Genomic DNA, 18,400 nt, shown 5'->3' on the forward strand with positions numbered 1-18,400 from the left:
AGTGTGAAGTTCCCTGAACCTCTCTATTAGATCCAAATCCAACTATCTGCATACAGTTCAGGACATTTCTAAAGGCTGAACTATCCAGCTTTGCTTTACAATATAGCCCCTCACAGATCAAGTGTCATGATCAAAGTACTTTATACACAGTGTCTGCCCATTCATTTATACTTCAACTTACCTTGTACTTTAATATAAACATATATTATCAGATGTTGTTTTAAAACAAGGTTTTGCACAAAGCTCATGATGAATAAATACACACTTGATGGGTTGAAATCTGCCCAGATCATGTATCACTGTACCATGTGGTTTGCATGTAACCATTTACGGTAGTGCTCTTTTTTCTAATTGCTTATTTGAGAAGTTCTATAATAACAAGGTATTCATGCTAAGAAGTGATGCCCCTTACTAGATACAATGCCATTAGGAAGGATGATGTGTCACCAGCCAGAGCACTCACTTGCATTCATTGTCAGAGGCTTGGTAGCTTGCTTGCTTCTTGTCTAGGGAAAATCGACGAACTCTAGATGTGTTCATAAAATAGACACCCAGGGGAAAACAGGGTGGTGTTCCTCTCGTGGATATCAACAGGTTTTCTTACCCACAATAATTTTCAAACCTCAAATTTTCCTTGCATTTCTTTGCTGTATTCTTTCACAAACAGAAACAACCCACAAATGTCCTACCACCCTCCATTCCTCTCAGTCTTCAGATACAAATGATACCTCACTTGTGCAGGCACCCACAGCAGTCAACCTAAAAACATATAACAAACCCTATTCTTTTGGACCCACTTTGGTTCCCCATAAACTCTACACATTTTTGGCCCTTCCCTGTCGCAGGTACTTCACCCACCCACACAAGTCATTTTTATCTGTGGACAGAGGGAAACACTGAGTGTTTGGAAATTTGTGTCTCCCCTCAGATTACAGAACTTTCCGTCTCCGAAATGTGAGGAAAATGAGTTTTTTAGACACATTTTGAGGTTTTCAAGTGATTCTGGGTCACAGAACCTAGTGAGAGCCACACAAGTCACCCCATCCTGGATTCCCCTATCTGTCTAGTTTTAAAAAATGTAAAGGTTTGCTAGGTGTCTCTAGGTGCCAGCTGAGTTAGGGCCCAAAATCCACAGCTAAGCATGTTACAAAAAGGGTCAGTTTTCAGTGGAAAAATGTGATGCATCCATGTTGCATTTTGCGCCGTTTCCTGTCAATGGCACTAGGCCTACCCACACACGTGAGGTACCATTTTTATCAGGAGACTTGGGGAAATGCTGGGTGGAAGCATGTTTGTGGCTCCCCTCAGATTTCAGAACTTTCTACCACAGAATGTTCAGAAAAATATGTTTTTTTAGAAGAAATTGGAGGTTTGCAAGGGATTCTGGGTGACAGAACCTGGTAAGAGCCACACAAGTCACTCCAACCTGGATTTCCCTAGCTGTCTAGTTTTTAACAATGTACAGGCTTGCTATGTTTCTTTAGGGCCCGGCTGAGCTAAGAACCAAAACCCACAGGTAGGCATGTTGAAAACAGGGTTATTTTTCAGTGAAAAATGTGACGTATCCATGTTGCATTTAGGACTGTTTCCTGTCAAGGGCACTAGGCCTATCCCCGCAAGTGATATATAATTTTTATTGGGGGACTTGGAGGATGGCAGGGTGGAAGGGAGTTTATGGCTCCCCTCAGGTTCCAGAACGTTTCAACAGAGCAAAATCAGGTAATTGCATTTTTTTGACAAATGTTGAGGTTTCCAAGGGATTCTGGGTGACAGAACCTGATGAGAGTCACACAAGTCACCCCCCCATTCTGGATTCCCCTATGGTATCTAGTTAAAAAAAATGTATAGGTTTACTAGGTTTTCCTAGATGCCAGCTAAGCTGGGGCCCCAAATCTACAGGTAGGCATGTTGCAAAAAAAGGGTTGGCTTTTGTGGAAGAATGTGCTGTGTCCACATTGTGTTTTGGGCTGTTTCCTCTTCCAGGCACTAGGCTGACCCACACAAGTGAGGTACCACTTTTATTGGGAGACTTAGGGGAACACAGAACAGTAGAACAAGTGTTACTACTTATTGTATTTCTCTACATTTGCACCTTTCAAATGTAAGATAGTGTGTAAAAAATAACTCATTTAGAAAAAACGTCCTCTAATTCACATGGTAGAATGGGCACCCCAAAATTCAGAGATGTGCAAATAACCACTGCTTTTAAACTCTATGGGGGTGATTCTGACCGCGGCGGTACTAGACCGCCGGGGCCAGGGTCGGCGGGAGCACCGCCAACAGGCTGGCGGTGCCCCGCAGGGCATTCTGACCGCGGCGGTTCAGCCGCGGTCAGAAGAGGGAAAACCGGCGGTCTCCCGCCGGTTTTCCGCTGACCTTCTGAATCCTCCATGGCGGCGCAGCTCGCTGCGCCGCCATGGGGATTCAGACACCCCATACCGCCATCCTGTTCCTGGCGGGCGAACCGCCAATGGCATGCGCACTGCAGGGGCCCCCGTAAGCGGGCCCCACTTTGAATTTCACTGTCTGCATTGCAGACAGTGAAATTCGCGACGGGTGCAACTGCACCCGTCGCACCTTCCCACTCCGCCGGCTCTATTCTGAGCCGGCGTCCTCGTGGGAAGGGTTTTTGCACTGGGCTGGCGGGCGGCCTTTTGGCGGTTGCCCGCCAGCCCAGTGCAAAAGCCAAAATACCCTCAGCGGTCTTGCGACCGCGGAGCGGTATTTTGGAGGGGGGAAGTCTGGCGGGCGGCCGCCGCCGCCCGCCAGACTTAGAATGACCCCCTATATCTTGTGCCACCTTTGGTAAAACATAGGCTTCCTTGACACGTTGGAAAGTGGGTTATTGGTGAGGGCAGGTAAGTACCTTCACTTAGCAATAGGCCACTCACCCCAACTAGGTCCAGTCAGGTCTCAGTAAATTAATCCCAGCTCATCCCTTAGTAGCTTGGCAACAAGCAGTTAGGCCTAACTTAGGAGACAGGTGTGTAAAGCATTTAAAATTCACAAAACAGTAAATAATTAAAACGCAAAACACAATAAAAATCTAACAACAAATTATATCTTTAAAATGGCACCCAAACAATTAAAATCCAAAAAGGGGACCCGGAGACATGAATTTTTAAAAGAATTAATATTTTCTAGTTCACAGAAACTAAAAGCACCAATCTAGTCCTTTGGTCGCACTCGACCGGGCAAAGTCAAACTTTGAGGCTGACTGCAATGGAGCCCTGCTTAGCTACAGCAAGTGGAAGGCCTCGGTCAAAAGTTTACCTTCAGACTCTGATTATGATTTTGGCATTCTTTTCCTAAGGCCGCCCACGCCATGTACACCAGAAGACCGCCAGTGCTGTCGGTCTTCCGACCATCATATTACGAGCACTGAAGGATTTCTGTCACCATTTGGGTGGAAATCCTCCAGTAGTCGTGCTGGCAGTGGAAGACCCAGAGGCAGTTCCACCGTGGGCCCCGCCTAAGGGACTCAGCCAGCCATACTATGACCTGTAAAAAAGGCAGGCGGTGTCCTTTAGACAGGGTGCATCCGGCGGTGGAAGCACTGGGTCCTGTCCCCTCGGGGAGGAGCACCTCGTTGGACGAAGTAAGTGCCATCCGCAAGGGGTGGGGGGTGGAGTATGTGAATGGATGTGTGTGAGTGTATACATTCACATCAGTGCATGCATGTGTATCTGTGTGGAAATGCAGTGATGGCGATGCATGTGTGAGAGAATGCTGAGTCGGGGTGCTTGTGTGCATGCAGGTAGACAGGGGTGGGGGTTGTGTGTGTATGTATGTTGAGGAAAGGAGGTGGTGGGGGATGGAGTGTGTATGCGTGTCAATGGGATGAATTTAGTGAGTGCGTGTGTGAATGGGGGTGGTGTGCGTATGTGCGTGTATGGATTTGGGGTTGTTGCATGTGTGTGTGCGCTTGAGTGTAAGGGTGTTGTGAGTGTGAGTGAGTTAGTGTCAGGGTGTTTGTGTCTGTGGTTGGGTGTGAGTGCATGCATGTATGGGGGTGGGGCGTAGGTACGGGGATTGGGATGGGGAGTGAGTACGTGTATGCAGGGGGTGGAGAGGTCACTACTGGGAGCAGGAGGGTGGGGGTTACTGGAGGGTTCAGGGAGGCGGTGGTGGGAATGTTGTAAAGAAATGGGGGTGGGGGGCTCTTGGGTAGATGGGGGTGGGGGAGTCATCTACCACTGACAGGAATATAAATTCCTGTCACTGTTAGCCTTTCTACCAGGGATTTCGTGGCGGTGATAGTGCCACAAAATTCCTGGTGTAAAGGGGACTCATGATACAGCCGGCGGTATTGGGTGGACTGCCGGGTCAGAGATGCTGATCTCCGGCCCAGCTGTCCAACTGGCGGTACCAGCTGGGATGTGGCAGTTTGGCACAGACTAAACCGCCACACATAATTTTGGCGGTCTTCATCGCCGCCCCTTCGTAATGAGGGCCTAAGTCTTTTTCACTGGGACGAATCTGATCCGACCTCCCTGAAGCCCTCTTCAGATACGTGTCGCAGGAGACCTTAGTGAAAAATTCTACCCTCAGACTTAGATGATTTTTCAGAATATAAATCTTTGTATGGGCTGAAGTTGAATTTGGATCTGACATCCATGGAGCCCTCCATGGATGCGTGCGGGAAGCCCTGGTCAACTTTTTACGTTCAGACTTTGTCGCTTTTTTGGGAGCTTTTACTCTCCGAAGTCGGGTGACCTTCCACAGCAAATCAATTTGAGTCGATGTTGTCAGATTGCCTTTCCAGGAGTCCCAAGCGAAATCATGGAAGTCTGGCGCTCCTGGGCATTTCAGCACGATGAACCTGCTAGTCAGGCTGGGTTACGGTTGAGGTAATCCGGCTTGACACAACGTCAGTTCGGTCCCCTTACGGAGCTTGTTCTCACATTTTCTCCAAACTTCTGGATCTTCTTCCAGAAGGACTTTGAAGGTACTTTAGCTGTCCACAACTCACCCAAAGGTCCCAGAAGCTCTGAATCACTCCTTGAGGGTTAGGACTCCAACTCACAGAATTCAGCTGGTTCAAATCCAAAAATGACCATTAGCCACTGGTCAGCTTGTCAGTTTCTTCAGGTTGTGATGCAAGGGACTCTGGTCAGCTATTTCCTACCAGTAACAAACAGGCAGTCCCTTTTTGAACCAGTTGAAGCCAGGCAAAGCACTTTTAGTCGTAAAGCCCAAGTGTGCAGTTGGTGCAGTCCTTCAGAGTGCAGTGCCCAGGTGCAGGTCAGGGTGGGTCTAGCAGGGCAGTCCTTCTTCTTCTTGTCTTGCTCATGGTAGTGATCTGTGGTGTGGGTGCAGCTCTACCAGATTTATCCTTGCTCCTGGGTTGGAAAACAAGGGGGGTCAACAGTCCAATCACAGGCAGGCCACCACCCTCTTGGATGACCACTTCCTGGGAAGTGTGCAAAAAATCAATCACAGGGAGCAACATTCCTTAAAGATACAAAATGGCAGAAACTGAAATTTGGATGTTCAGTCTGACTGAGTCCAGCTACTAGTGTTGCTAATATTCCTTGACAGAACCCTTCCTGCCCTCTCCTAATCTAATCAAGGGGGCACCTGGTTGTCTGGGTCTGCAGGAAATGGGGGCAGTTCTGAGCTTCTCCAAATGTCCTTCCCTCCTTTGAAGACCAGTGTGGCTGCTCTCGGCCTCATCCTGTTTCACCATCTCCTGAGGCAGATCTCATCCCCCAGGCAGGTCCTTTGTGTTCAGCCCAGGCCACCTCACAACTAATCAAGGCAAAACCCTTTCCATGAACTAGTTATATTACATCCAACAATGGCAAGTTGTGGGATTTATTATAACTCTAAGGGCCAGATGTGTCATGAAATTGCCTTGCGAATCGCAAATAGCGATTTTTAAGAAATCGTTATTTCCGAGTCGCAATAGGCCATGTATCATAATTGCGATTCGGAATTAGCGATTTCTTCAAAATCGCTATTTGTGGTTTGCGAGGCCCAAATATCGAATCGCAATTTGCATTTTCACAAATTGCGATTCGGTAATTGAAAAACGCAAAATGCGAGAACACACACCTGGAGGAGCCTGATGACATCACAAGCAGGAAGTGAGTCATCCTAGGCAGTTTGCAAGTGCCACACCCAAACCAGCACTCAGAGAGAGTCAGCCCAGCCACACTGAGCAAGTCTCTGAAGAAGGCAGCAGAGCAGAACAACCATGGACACCTCTGCCCAGGGAAAAGAGAAGGGAGAAATGAAGCGCAAGCTGAAGTTTAGTGAGCAAGAGCTGGAGGTGCTCACAGAGGAGGTGGTCAGGAGCCATGACCGGTTGTTTGGCAAAAGCTCACTCCAGGTGCCTGAGAGTGAAAAACGCAGACTCTGGGCAGATATCCAAACAAAGATCTGCGCTGTTGGAGTGGCACAGAGCTCTGTAGAAGAAATCAAGAAGTGGTGGTACGACCTGCGATCCCGTGCCAAGGAGAGGGTAGAAAGACGACTGCAGGAGGCCAGGAGCACAGGAGGAGGACCACCCACAGAAACACCCTCCACCCCGATAGAAGACCTAATGGAGTCCACACTCCTCCTGGAAGCAGTCAGTGGGGTCACTGAGATTGACACCTCCGGCACACCAAGTACCAGTAAAGGTAAGTGCAATATTGAATTGGAACCCCATATGTGTATGTACAAAAGCCCCTTAGGAATTAGCAAGTAATGTAAAACATTGTGAGAAGTAGTCCATTCCACATCTTAGAAGCAGCACAACAATGCCTTATGGGAGTGGTAGTCCACAACCCAGAGCTGAAAGTAGCACATAGAATGTAAGAGGCAGAGCGACACGCAGAAGAACACAACACCCACAACACAGTGAAGAGAAGTACCTGTACCTTTTTTACCATTGTGTGACCTTAATTGTAACAAACATAACTGACATGCTACATATTGTCATTGCAGGTGGGCCAGGCCCAGCAGCCACAGCATGTGTGAGTGCAGGGGAGACAGACACCCATCCTGCTTCAGAATCCTATACGAGTGAGTCTCAGAACATTGCGCTACTCTCACACAGGCCTAGGGAACTGCCAGGAAGGCTCACAAACACTGTCCCCATCTGGCAGATACACCCAGATGCAGGAGCCCCGTTCGCAGCAGACTACAGCACCCAGCAGGATGCCGACATATACAGGTGCACAGGCTTATGAGGCAGGTGAGGGAACCTCCTTATTTGGTGGCCTGGAATCGGCTATGTTACAGCAGCAGCGACTGCAAAATTAAAAGATCACGGCATTACAAAGGCAGTTGCAGCAACATAATGCAAACATGGGGGGCCTGCATCGCCAGCTGGAGTGCCTGAATGCCAACATTGAACAGCTGCATGAGGGACAGGTCCAGGCATCGCAGGATACAAGGGAGCTCACTACTGCTGTAATGGAACTATGTCAGGAGCTGCGCCATGACAGTGTAAGCCACCGCTTGGAGGATTTTGTCGCTCTGTGACTAGGCTGGCTAATTCCACCTCCCTAATATCACATCGTGCAGTGGCTGCACAGGTTGAGGCAGCACACAGCAGCAGGGATGTGGCCCAAGGACTTGTACAGATCACTAATGTGATTGACAATATAATGGGAAACCGGTCAGCCACACCTAGCGAGCTTGGACTGGGGGACACGGAGGACACATCCAGCCTCAGCAGCCTAGCTGTGCCCGCAATGGACACCAGACATCGCAGTGCCAGGCACAGCACTGCCACAGAGGCAGACAATCGAGGTGCCAGTGAGGCAACTGCGCACTTGAGTGGCGTGCGTGGCCGAAAGAAGTGTCTGTAGTGGCCACAGGGGACTGTATGTATGTCTGGAATGAGGACACTATGAAGGAATAGTGCTTTACTGTGAACTGCTATTGATTTTTTTTCACAATTACTTTTGTTGGTATTCATTGAACTTACATTACCTGACATTAAGGTAATAAATTTACTCACTACAGGTACACTTGTCATTGGTTTTTTGTTTTCATACTCACATCTGAAATGGTTGTGTGTGATGTCAGCACGCCTTTGCCTTCCCTCTGCTGCACTGGTCCTGTCTGCTGGCTGTAGGGGTGGTGTGGGGTCATCATCCTCATCTGATTCAGAACAGATATTTCCACAGGTATGCCCCTGGTGGTAGCTATATTGTGCAAGATTGCACAAGTAGCCACTATTCTACATGTTGTCTCTGGGCTGTACTGTAGTGCCCCTCCACTTTTGTGGAGGCACAGGAAGCGACACTTCAGCAGGCCAAAGGTGTGCTCCACCACGTTGCGGGTCGCCCTGTGTGCTGCATTGTATCTCCGTTCTGCTGGTGTTGCAGGATTTAGGTAGGGCGTCATCATGTAGGTGCACACTGCGTAGGCACTGTCTCCTGGAAGGGACAAAGGGTATATTGAGTAACTGAGCCATCTGACAGCACGCCATCCATGCGCCAGTGTACAGAGGGACAATACCTAGTATTCACCAAACTCCACAGCTAGCAGTCTTGTGTGAATGTCGCTGTGGCGAAAGATGTATGAATCATGGGTACTCCCTGGGTACCTGGCCACGAGATTGGTTATGATGTAGGAGGCATTGCATATCACCTGTATATTCATTGAATGTTGGTATTTACGGTTGCGGTACACATACTCTGTGGCTGATGGTGGACAGATTGCAACATGTGTCCCATCTACGGCACCTAGGACGTGGGGGAACTGTGCTATCTGGTAAAAATCTATTTTTGTCTGTTGTATTTCCTGTGGGGTGTGGGGGAATCTGATGTACTGGTGTATTCTGCTCAGCATGGTGTTAATAAATGCATTGAAAAATCTAGAGAGGATACTCTGTGAGACCCCTCCAGCTGCTGCTATGACCCCTTGATAGCTCCCTGAGGCGAGTAGGTGGAGAGAGCATAATACCTGCACATGGGTGGGGATGCTATGAGTCCTATGTGTTCTGCGCTGCAGTATGGGTTGTAGCTCAGCTATCAGATCAAGTATCATGGCAGAGCTCAACCAATACTTCTCAAATATTTCCTCCTCTGTCTGGTCAAAAAGTGTAATGCGCACTCTGAAAATGCGCTCCTGTCTCCTCCTCCCTCTCCTCAAACCTGCCAAGATCCTCATCCTCCTCGCCATGACGTAGAGTGCAGCCATTGTGGAAAAGAGTCTGAGGCATTCTGGGCCTCTTTATCTAGGTTGCACCTGGTTTCACTTACTGGTATTTTGCATGTGCAAAATGCCATTCTGCGAAAAATCGCAATTTGTGATTTTTTTATGCATGGATTTGCGACTTGGGTTTTGCGATTCGCATTTTGTGCCTCACAATTTCCTACTTGAAATACCGAATCGCAAAATGTGACTCGCAAAAACAGGTTGCAACGCAAAAATCGAAATTTTTGCGATTTCTTATTTTTGGTCTGCGAATGCCTTTCATGCATCGCAGACCACGTTTTTGCATTCGCAAACGGCCAAAGTTTGCGATACGCACCGTTTGCGAATGCAAACATTTTTGATACATCTGGCCTTAAGTTTGATACTTGGCATATCTAGTTCAATTTGAGACTTTATTTATTAAAATAAAGTATCCCCATTTTATACTATGGAACCTATTCACTACAATGAGGGAAAAACAAATTTGGCTATTTTTTTCTCACCAGCTTTTATAAGATCCCTGCATATGATTGCACTGCATCCAACCCTGGGGCACCTAAGTCAGACCTTAGTGGTGAATTAAATTAAAGTTATTTGAAAATTCAAATTTGGAATTAAAATACTTCCAAATTTCATAGAACTTTAATTATAAAAGCAGCCGGTAAGGCAGGCCTGTCTTTAAAATGACACTCCCACCTCAACAGCGCACCTGTGGGTACACCACCTATGCTGGGGTCCCTAAACCTACATGCTCTACCACATACTAGGGACTTATAGGTAGGTTGGCATAGCCACTTATAATTAGCCTAATATGCAGAGTCATTTTAACCAGAGCACAGGCCCTGGGACTGGTTAGCAGTGGCCAGGGCTTCATCAGTGTCAGGAAACACCAGTAAAAAGTAAAAACATAGGGGCAATATGTTAGGGGGCATCTGTAATCACCCCAGTTTTCTCACATACCTATTTTTTACTGAATTACTGTATACCTTGTACTCTGGTTCTGGGTACCTAGAGTTCTTAGTAAACCTACAAGCCCTATATATCCCTGCAACCAAAAAGGTCCAGCAGACATAACAGTATATTATGTTCCACAATCGACCATAGTTAGAAGAAGTTAAAAATGAGAACGTAGACACAAATGCATTTTTTTCAACTCAATTTCAATAATTTTTTATTTCAACTGTTATGTTGTTTCAGGGATACTTGAAGTTTCTACACAAATTCCGAATTTTGTCATCTTTTCAGAAGTGTATAGCTTTCTGGAATCCACCATTCATTTCACAACAATTTCTACCACTAACTGGAAAGAGGTAAAAAGCACAAAAAACTGAAATAAATTGGCTATGTCCCAGTAACATGCCAGAATTGACTTGAAAAATGTGGTTTTCTTATTCAAATCGGCCTGTTCTTGAAAGCTGGGAAAAGGGTGATTTTAGCACCGCAAGCCCTTCATTGATGCAATATTCAGGGAAAAAACAGACACTTTCTTCTGCATCACTTTTTTTCAATTTCCCCCCCAAAAGCAACATCAAAGTTCAAACTACCCCAAACAGCCAAAACACAGCTCAGCATAGATGGTAAGGGGAGACCTAGCAGGGGTTAACCACATTACCATAGCAGTGTTTGTTTAAATCAGGAATCAGAAGTTTTTGTTCCCCAGAAAAGTTCGTGATTATTAATATAATCACAGAAATTCAGCAGCTCAGTTAAAGAAGGAGCTGTAAAAGCAATAAAGAAAGCATTATGTTCAGGCCTTGACATGTGTTCCATATATTAAAAATACCATATTGCTCCTTTACCAACTCTGGAATTATATGCAATTTAAACACGACTTTATTGCTCTCTGTACACAATGCATGGGTGCTAGAAATATAAATGAAAAAAATCTACATTTCTATAGCCTCAAACATTGCCCTAACCCACTAACCTCTGATGCAGCATACCTCATTAAATCTAAAGTACTCTTTTTTGCCGCAGAATTTTGCAGTATCATTTTGAACTAAAATGATGAATATTTCATATATGTTATTAAAATATGGAAAATGAATTGTTTACTTAATTTGCCAATCCATATTCAACTTTAAGTTGATTTTAAAGAGTGAAGTCTAATTATTAATTTACTAGCTGCCAAGGTAAATAAACAGAATAAGCTTCGCCTGCAGGTGCCTCATCGTTAGGTAAACCGTTCTCTGTGTTAGGTGGCTTGAGTGGGACATACTCAAACTGTGCTCCAGTTGATGAGTAGTAGCGTCCACTTTACAGCTTTTAACACAATGCACTAATTTCCTTTTCTGATATATAGTTTGTGAGATTTTGTTTTAATTTCTTTTGCAAACTTTTATTGACCAAGATTGACCAAATATCAATAATTAAGCCAAGAAAAATACACGCCATTAAAGCAAAGAATAATATGCAGACTTTTATTGACTGGTAAAACATGCGACTATTTCAATCAAGGAACCCAGTAGACTTACTTGGCGTCGTCCAATTGACTTTGCTAGTATAGTCCCCCCAAGATGTCTGCTGAGTATGAGCGCACATGCACGGTCATCAGCTGTCTTGTATTGTTTTTTTCTTATGCTTTATGAAAAATCATCACAGAAGGCCTTTTTTGCATGTGTACCAATGCTCAGTAGCAATGTTGTAATTATTTTACTAACTCTTATGAACACCCCTCAAAAGAGGGCTCCGGTATATGCATATATGCACGCTCTGCAGACATCTTATAAAGGTTTTTCATGAAAATATAAAATGTTATGACGGTCGCAGTATATGTCCGCATATACTCAGGAACCACTTTGAAATGAGTATTTTAAATGTAGATAACTGAAAAAATCTATTGGCTCCGCCAATACTTGTGAATCAAATCAGCAATTGTTGTCAAAGCCAAATCCATGGCTACTCGAGGGCAGCAACGAGCGGTGAGCTGCAGGAGATGAGTGCTTGGCCTCGTACTGTGGGAGACACGGAAAAGGTTACCACATGGGACTACTTAACCATCCTTATGACAAAAGACAATGTTAAGTACAAATACAAAGTCATATGTCCTTCCCCGAAATGCCATGGTTTCAAGGACAGCCCACTCAACCAACCTAAACTCTTCAAAGAAGTAAGCAGCCAAAGAATGAAAAAGGACCCAATCAAAGCCTGCTTTTATTTGCTGTATCTGATGTGTATGTGCGAGTGGGCTGCTTATATGAACCATTTGAGGGCTCCATTTTATTTAAAGATTCTGCCCAGGAATGTAATTAGAAGTGACTCAGCTTAAGCCATGTGAACTTCAGGGCCCATCAAGCACTTTTGAAGGTGTAGGGAGCAGAACCACGTTATACACACTTGGCATACCCTTTTCACTTTAACCTCCTTTTATGTTATCTGTCCAACCACAACGGACTATGGGCCATATTTATACTTTTTGACGCAAAACTGCGCCGATGCAGTTTTGCGCCAAAAAGTTTCCGCCGGCTAACGCCATTTTCTTTGCGCCTCCTGGGCGTCAAATTTATACTTTGACGCACAGCGGCTAAAACCACTGGTGTGAGTAATTTATTTTTACTCAAACCAATGCGTCATGTCATAAAGAAAAATGACGTTAACATGGCGAAAATGACTGTGAGCCGGTTTATGACGTCGCAAGCCGGATATGCACCAATTTTTGACACAATAGCATCAAAAAGCGGTGCAAACACTGCAAAATGTGCTAAGGAGAGCCAAAATGGAACACCAGCACCAACTGTTTGTCACCTCAAAGTTGCCAATCAGTAGTAGAGAGGCATTCGAGTGCAAGAAACGCTGACATGACTGCAAGCGCAGGACCAAGGAAAAGATGGGCAGGAACAGGAAGGTAGCACTGCAGACTGGAGGTGGGAGTCAAGCACCCCAGGAGGACCTGGACCACATGGAGCAGATGGTGGCATCCGTCTTCCCTGAGGATATCGTCTCAGGGATTCAAGGAGAGGACAGCGCAGACTACCAGGAGACAACACAGATGCAGGGTAAGTCTCATGGGGAATTAAAATGCACAAAGGTTAACTGCAAACGGGGGGGAACATACCTACTACACAATGCATGTAAGTCATGATATTAAGGGAGCGGAATGGGTAAAGGGGCATGGCATGGGGGCATGGCCCGTTCAGAGGAATCCTGGGGCACAGTACTACACTCCACCAACAACCTTTGCATGGGGGTATGCTGCCATGCCAAGGATGTTGGAAAGGTAAAGCCAGTCCAGGAGGGTAGGATACAACGTAGAACTGGCCTGCTGTCACACAACAGCTGGCATTCTCCCTACATGAACTAGGGCTCAATTAATAGTGTCAGGCCACAACTGCAAGTGGAATTTAACAGTTGCCACTACCACCTCTGCTGTGTGTGCAGGTCAAGTAGTTAATGGCAGTTACGTCCCCATGGATAAAACACACCCAAATTAGAGGGTTTAGGATGACAACTTCATCAATCCCCTGTTATCAATAAAAATGTTCTAATCCTATGAAATGTGATTGTCCATAGTTGCCACAAACATCAGCCAATGTCATAAACATTATGAGGTACACAGCACTAATGTCATACCCATGCTGCATATGTCAGGGTCCACCTTGTGCCTGGGTCACAATAGCTCCAATGACACCATGGAACATCCCAAATGTCATACTGCTCAGACAACAGCATTGAGGAGGAGGACATATGTCACCGGCTAGTGAAATTCACCCTCACAGTCAGAAGAGGAAATGGAACACTGCTAGGACCATCATTGCAATCCAATGTAGCACACATTCCCCAACATCAACATTACACACTACCAATGCTGATATCTGAAGTGTGCCATGCCAATGCTATACATAGTATATGCTAGGTCTCAGCAACATATAGCTGGATGTGAAATATCTGAGACTGCCTCAGTTCCAGATTGTGAAGAGTGGTGCAAGTGCCATCAGAACAACCACAGCCAGTGCAACGCCTCACCATGAGAATGGAGCTAGACGGAGGGTTGAGTAGGACATGAAGGTGGCAATTCACAATTTGGAGAGAACCAACACCAAGAGGATGTGATGGTGACAAGTCTCCAAACTGACCACAATACATGTGACATGCAGGTAGGGCATAGGCCATGGGAGAGTGCTAATATGAAAGACAGGAGTAATGAACAGGAACCAAGATCACAATGTGCAACAAATAGGAAGACAGGCACGTCACATTACAAATCCCACAACACAGACACACTAATTGTACAATATATCATTGCAGAGGACGATGGCTCTCCTGGGGATATGCCTATCATGGACTACCCTGATGACATGGATGACGAGCTGACAAACATCAGCCAGCAGACCCTCCAAGACGTCCTGGGGACCCTCCAGACCCCACCTTCAGTCGCAAGGAGGAGCACAGATACAGCAGCCATCACAGAGGATACACCCACCACCCCAATTGTATGACCTGCCAGTTCCAACCCAGCTGAGGACTCTGACAACACTGACAACACTGGCACCAGCTTTGAGAGAACTGTAGTTGGAGTACAGCGGGAGCTGGCCAAGGATGTGCGGGTGGGGATGGAAAATATGGCAGCCAGCCTAGAGGGGGTGCATTCGTGCATGATGTCAACTGCAGAACAGGCAGCAGCCATGCAAGGGCGAACATCTATCTTGCAGGAACTTGAAAAAAGTGTGAAGGAAATCAGCACAGCTGTAAGAGAGTTGACATAACACCTCCAATAACAAACTTTTCAACGTGTGCACAAATGCAATATTGACCCCCTCAGGGCCGACCTGGCTGCTTACCACAGTGATGTGGCTGCTATTCTTAAGAACCAGCAGCTCCTCCTTGCTGCAGTACTGCCCTTAATAGCCCCACAGTTGGCAGCTACTGGGATGTCTGAGTCCACGTCTTCAAACACTGAGGTGTGTGTTGCCCCTTCACAACCACCACCACCAAGGGTAAAGGAGACAACACACACATCAGAAGATGAAGACGTGGAACAGATCACCTTCATCCGTAAGAGTACCCGGTGGCACTAGTCCTGCCACCTGGCCACTTATAACCAAGGTCCTGTGCTTTGTAACATGCCAGTCTTGCAACAGCTGCTCTCAAGCACTGTTCTCCAGTCCACTGTTTATCTTGTCACTCTGCCCTGTGATTGCCTCTCATTAACACATTGGCAAATCCTGTCCCTCTGCACTGTCTGGCACTTCACCCCAGCATGTCCAATTACATGTCATTTTGCACTAGTGTAGGATCACAATGGAAGATGTCACACTAATGGACTCACAATCATGGACAATGTAAATATAGCACTTCAGCACTTTAAAATAAATAGCACTTACACAACAACTTTGTCTCTGTGTAATGTGACACATCAACCGTGATGGAGATTTATTTCTTTTTTTAAACAGCAAAACCCCAACATCATCTCACACACATAATAAAAAACAGATTTTAAAAGTATCATACCCCTGTCCACTACTACTAACTAAACTAACAGCCATATTCTAACCTAACACTAAGCCTCTTAAACCGACTAATTGAAAGAACCAGGAAAGATGAGGGATGGGAGGGAATCATGACTGAGGGTAAATTGTTTACAGGTTCGCCCTCGGCAGGGTCTTCTTTATGGCACACACCCTCCTATTATCTTGTGCCACCTCCTGCTGCAGTCTGTTCATTTTCCTCAACATACGTGCAATGTCACTTTGCATCCGTTGAAAATCTGCACGGCCATTGACAGCAGCAGGGGTGGTCTGGGTGCCAGTTGAAGATGTATGTCCCATTGTCAGTGCCATGCGTGTAGGAGGAGGTGCAGGTGGTGCTGTGATAGGTCCGGGAGCAGTGGAGGTTGACAGTCCTGCAGTGGTGCCTGCTATGGTTGGTGCCACCTGGGTGATAGTGGTGGTGTTGGTGGTGGTGGCTGTGGTGGATACCGAAGGGCCCCCTTGGGCAAATGCCCTACACACTCTGGAGGCTCTTTCATGGCGATAACGCCATGCCATGTTGCATATGTAACCTAGAAACAACACAGGCCTTACATGTAAGGGACCATAGAAAGCATGATAAATCACAACCTTAATTCAACCCACATGTGTGTCACACAGTAAAGGATTGTCCTTTGATGCCCAAGCCATAATACCTGAGTGACTGGTATTGCAGTGTTCCAGGAAAGTGGCTTTGCATGTCTCTCATTGATACAAATGATGAGAGGAGTACACTCCATAAATGAATCTGCAAACAAATGATGGAGCATGTTTGCCACCACATTATAGTTAGGGCCACTGCACGTGTGCAGATATGTGTGTATCACTCACTGGATAGACCGGGTCTGTAAATGTTTGCAGTGGTATGTCGGTTGCATTATCATCATGCCTGAGAGGCTGGACTTTCAGATTTAATGTTACACACAGTAATTGTATTTGGAAGTGTTGTACAGTGCACAGATATTGAGCAGATTTCTCCATTCCATGCTTTACAGGGCCACCAGTCACAATCCCCAGGTGGTCCAGCAGGTCTTGCTCCCTGGCAACCAGGTCAGCCCAACGGTGTTTTAGCTGGTGGTCGTTGTGCGGTGTGTTGTATATTCTTTTAGGATGGTACAGGACCTCTGCCCACCGGAGCCTCCTTGCCTCTGTGTGATACCCCTGTATCACACGGCCACCTGCTTCAATCATTAATGGGAGGAAGTGGCACACTAGCCAAATAAATCCCCCAGCTCCTCGTCTCCCATCCTGCCAAGACGTGGCCTTGAAAAAAAAGAAGTAATTAAGGGGTACATAGGATAATTAAGGGAAAGGAGGAGATGGAAATGAAAACTAATTAACACTAAAACAGCCCAACTATCCCCAAACTAACACTACCCACAACAGACTCCCAACAGTACAAAGACAAAATTAGACACCAGAAAAGACAAAAATACACTTACACAGGATAACACAGACACTTAGGAAACACCAAAAGACAATATAAAGAGCCCCCTGGAGACAAATTCACAATATGCACAGAGAGACAAGTCCAAACACAGCCACACAGTCAAGACAAATCACAGACTGCAAAGTAAAAGTGAAAGTACACCCACTGTACCAATTCTGTAAACAGGATATCCTAATACATCACTTCCTGCCTCAAATGCGGTCCGTTTTTATTCTTATGCGTCAAAATATTATAATGCTTACAGTCTGTGCGTAATTTTTTTTTACGCACATGCTTAGAAATGACCTTGCATCCATATTTTCAATTATTTTTCATAGTTAACCTATGTCATGGGGTACAGTGTGGGAATTACCGCCCAGGGCCAATGGATGTATCATGGCAGTGAGCGTCATTTTTCAACACATACGCAGTATTTTTTGATGCGTCAAAATTTCTGTCTTTTAATGGGTTTGGGTCATTTATCAATTTTATTAGTACATGATAGGTGTGATTATACAGAGATACGCGGTTTGCACCTACATTGTGCATTCCGGTTTATGGGCACATGTGGCAGATCATACTACTGCGGACCATGATCCTCTAGTTGTTGTACCAGATTTGCACTCTTCACTGACGCAATAGATGCCCAAACATGTGGAATACAAATTGGTATTACCCAGTTTGAGCATGTTGTGCGTCAATAGAGGATGGCAAGGCTACGCAACTCAATACAGTAACTCATTGCCTGTGTGTCAATGTGTGTGAATTGGCTCTTACAAATGTAGTTGTCCCACTGTGTGAACGTCACAAGATGTGTTTTCATAAATGTGCTTGTATGCATGTGTTGTCAATGTGGCCAACCATCAGATGTTATTCAGTGTGGAAATGAGAAAGGAAATCTGTTTGTCATACACATAGCAACAAATGCTGTGTGAACTTCCCAGGTTTTTTGGGACATAAGCATCTCCAATGACAAACCATGCACAGGGTAGATAGAAGACGGTTGATCCTGGCAAAGTTCCAAGACTAGGCTATCACATTTCCTGGAATGTTGGATACCACTTTCTGGGCACTTGTTTGTATACTACCCATGAGACAGGCATTGGAAAATGCTATGTGGGTACGGTGTTTGTGACACCGAGTCCCAAAACCAACCCACAAATGTAATGTCACACCACAGTTTGAGTCATATAAATGACCTATGTTTCTCTTGTGGCAGTGGAGGACCAGCAGACCAAGCAGCACGTGTGCACATATTTCCAGTGGTTAATTGTACAAAGGTGTCCAGTTCAAGTGTGTGGGCCAATGTTTAGCCTGTATCATTATTGGGGTCAATGTTGTCACAGTTACGTGCAAGTCTACTCATGAG

This window comes from Pleurodeles waltl, chromosome 4_1, assembly GCF_031143425.1.
Source record: "Pleurodeles waltl isolate 20211129_DDA chromosome 4_1, aPleWal1.hap1.20221129, whole genome shotgun sequence".
Lineage (NCBI taxonomy): Eukaryota > Metazoa > Chordata > Amphibia > Caudata > Salamandridae > Pleurodeles > Pleurodeles waltl.